This window comes from Macrotis lagotis, chromosome 2 (genome assembly GCF_037893015.1).
Source record: "Macrotis lagotis isolate mMagLag1 chromosome 2, bilby.v1.9.chrom.fasta, whole genome shotgun sequence".
Classification (NCBI taxonomy): Eukaryota; Metazoa; Chordata; class Mammalia; order Peramelemorphia; family Peramelidae; genus Macrotis; species Macrotis lagotis.
Window position 1 is genome coordinate 176834890 of NC_133659.1, and position 3533 is coordinate 176838422.

Sequence of the window (3533 nt, forward strand, 5' to 3'; positions counted from 1 at the left end):
TTACCAATATCAAAAGTAAAAAGGGCAAGATGAAGGGCAGATGAAATTAGAGTTACTATTAGGAGTTATTTTTTGCAATTACATGTCAACAAAACTGACAATTTAGATAAAATAGCTCAATATTTATAAAAACTATTAACTATGCAGATTAGCAAAAGAGGAAATAGAATATTTACACAATCTTATCATAGAAAAAGAAATTTAAAAGCTACCAATAAACTCCATTAGAAAAAGTCCTTAAGATCAGAAGGATGTACAAGTGAATTCTACCAAATATTTAATGAACAATTAATTCCAAATCTACAGTAAAAAAAAAATCAAAGGAGTTCTTTTCTTTTAGGTTTCTTGCAAGGGAATGGGGTTAAGTGACTTGCCCAAGGCCACACAGCTAGGTAATTATTAAATGTCTGAGGTGGGATTTGAACTCAGGTACTCCTAACTCCAGGGCTGGTGCTCTATCCACTGCACCACCTAGCCAACCTTAAAGAAAGAGTTCAAAATTCATTTTATGACAGAAATTTGTTTTTGATAACTAAACCAGGAAGAACAAAATATAAAAAGAAAAATTTAAATCAATTTCCTTTATGAATATATATTTGCAAAAATTTTAAGTAAAATAGCAACCAGGAGTATAACAGCAATATATTACAAATATCATATACTATTGCCAGTTGGAATTTATAACAGGAATATAGGACTGGCTCTATATTAGGAAAACTATCAGCATAATTGATTATATTAATAGCAAAAATCATTATTATTGCAATAAATTCAGAAAAAACTTTACAAACTTACAACATCTATTCCTATTAAAATTAGAAGGCAGCGACAGCTAGATGGCACAGTGGATAGAACACTGGCCTTGTAGTCAGGAAGACAGGAGTCCAACTCTTACTAGCAGTGTGACCTTGGGTAGGTCACTTGCCCTCATTGCCTTACATCCAGGGCCATCTTCAGTCATCCTGATTTATATCTGGTCAGGTGACTCTGGAGGAGAAAGTGACTAAGCTCTGGTGACTTGGCACAGCACCCCTTCACTAAAATCTAATTCATGTGCTTGAAATGGCATCACCCCCCTGATGTTATGAGCTTCTTCAAAAACGAAGGACACTACTCAGTGCAGCAGCAGCCCTTACTCATCACAGCAACAGCCCTTTTTCTCCTCCACAGTGATCAGCTATGACCCCTGACTCCCCAGCGACCATGTCGAAAGGGCCCCACAGTTGGCATTGTTGTTGGGACCACTTATTCCTGTGTAGGACTTTTCCAACATGGGAAAGTAGGGATCATTGCTAATGATCAAGAAAACAGGACCATCCCAAGCTATGTTGCCTTTACTGACACAGAATGTTTAATTGGTGATGCTGCAAAGAATCAAGTTGCAATTAACCCCACCAACATGTTTTTTGATACCAAATGTCTGATTGGTTGAAGATTAGATGATGCAGTTGTGCAGTCAGACATGAAGCATTGACCTTTCACGGTGGTGAATGATGCAGGAAGACCTAAGGTCCAAGTGGAGTACAAAGGGGAGACCAAAAGTTTCTACCCAGAAGTATCTTCAATGGTCTTGACTAAGATGAAAGAAATTGCTGAAGCTTACCACAAATGCTGTGGTCACAGTACCTGACTATTTCAATGATTCCCAATGTCAGGTCACCAAAGATACTGGAACCATTGCTGGTCTCAATGTGCTCTGTATCATCAGTGAGCCAATTGCTGCTGCTATTGCTTATGGCTTGGACAAAAAAGTTGGTGCCCAGAGAAATGTGTTATTATTAACCTTTGAGGTGGTACTTTCAATGTGTCCATTCTTACCATCGAAGATGGCATCTTTGAGGTCAAGTCCACAGCTTGGGACACCCACTTGGGTGGAGAGGACTTTGACAACCACATGTTCAACCATTTCATTGCTGAGTGCAAGCAAAAGCACAAAAGCACAGTGAGAAGAGGGCTGTTTGCTATCTGCACACCACTTGTGAACATGCAAAATGTACCCTCTCTTCCAGTACCCAGGCCAGTATTGAGATTGACTCCCTCTATGAAGGTCTCAAGTTCTATGCATCAATCATCCAAGCCCATTTTGAGAAGTTGAATGCTGATCTTTTCTGTGGCACCCTGGACCCTGTGGAAAAGGCATTAAGAGATGCTAAGCTAGATAAATCACAGGTTCATGACATCGTCCTGGTGGATGGTTCAATTAGCATCCCCCAAAACCAGAAGTTTTGCAAGACTGCTTCAGTAGCAAGGAGCTCAACAAGAGTATCAATCCTGATGAGGCTGTTTCCTATGGTGCATCTGTCCAGGCTTCCATTCTGTCAGGAGATAAATCTGAGAATGTGCAGGACTTGCTGCTTTTGGATGCCATTCCTCTTTCCCTTGGAATTGAAACTGCTGGTGGTGTGATGACAGTTCTGATCAAACATAACACAACCATTCCCACCAAGTAGACACAGATCTTTGCCAACTATTTGGACACCCAGCCTGATGTACTTATTCAGGTTTATGAAGGTGAAAGAGCCATGACAAAGGATAACAACCTGCTTGGCAAGTTTGAGTTCACAGAAATCCCTCCAGCACCCAGGGGTGTTCCTTAAATTGAAATGAAATTTGACATTGATGCAAATGACATTCTCAATGTTTCTGCTGTGGACAGGTAAGGAAAACAAGATCACCATCACCACTGACAAAAGTCATCTGAGCAAAAGCATATGGTTCAAGAAGCTAAGAAATACAAGGATGAGGATGAGAAGCAGAGAGACAAGGTGTCCTCCAAGAATTCCCTTGAATCTTATGCTTTTAACACAAAGGCTACCAAAATGCAATGGAAAATTGGCAATGAAGACAAACAGAACATTCTTGACAAATGTAATGAAATAATCAAATGGCTGGATTAAAACCAGACTGCTGAGAAGGAAGAATTTGAGCATCAGCAAAAAGAACTGGAGAAGGTGTGTAATCCCATTATTACTAAGCTGTATCAGAGTGCAGGGGGAATGCCAGGAGGCATACCAGGAGGAATGTTTGATGAATTCCCAGGGGATGGAGCAGCCCCAACTGGAGGTGCTTCTTCTGGACCCATTATTGAAGAGGTTGATTAAATAAAGCAGAAGAAAGAGCATTCTACACAACTTTCCAAAAAGTGAAGGACTCAAATTTTAACCTAGGCAGCTACTGTATAAATCTGGGCATTCTGAATACTTGAATGTGTGCAGAGGGAGAGAAGTGAACAACATTGCACTTTATCAGTACTGTAAACAAGTAGAAATGCTATTCTTGACCTGGAGAATAAAATCTATTTAAAATTGGCACCTAAGCAAATGAAGAAAAAAACATTACTTGAAGGCACCAGAATAAATAAAACCTTTCTTAAAATGACTAGTATCTATCTGAAACCTATTGCAAGCATTATTTTTTATTTTTTGTTAATATTTTGTTTTCTAATTATATACAATAGTAGTTTTTTGTATAGTTTTGAATTTTACAATTATTCCCCACCTTTCCTTCCTCCATTCCCCCACAGAAGGCAGTCT

General features: G+C 39.1%; 1 pseudogene; it reads left to right on the forward strand.

Annotated features, from left to right (window-relative positions):
• Window positions 1-1216: 1216 nt before the first annotated feature.
• Window positions 1217-3101, forward strand: LOC141511301 (heat shock cognate 71 kDa protein pseudogene; annotated as a pseudogene).
• The last annotated feature ends 432 nt before the right edge of the window (window positions 3102-3533 follow it).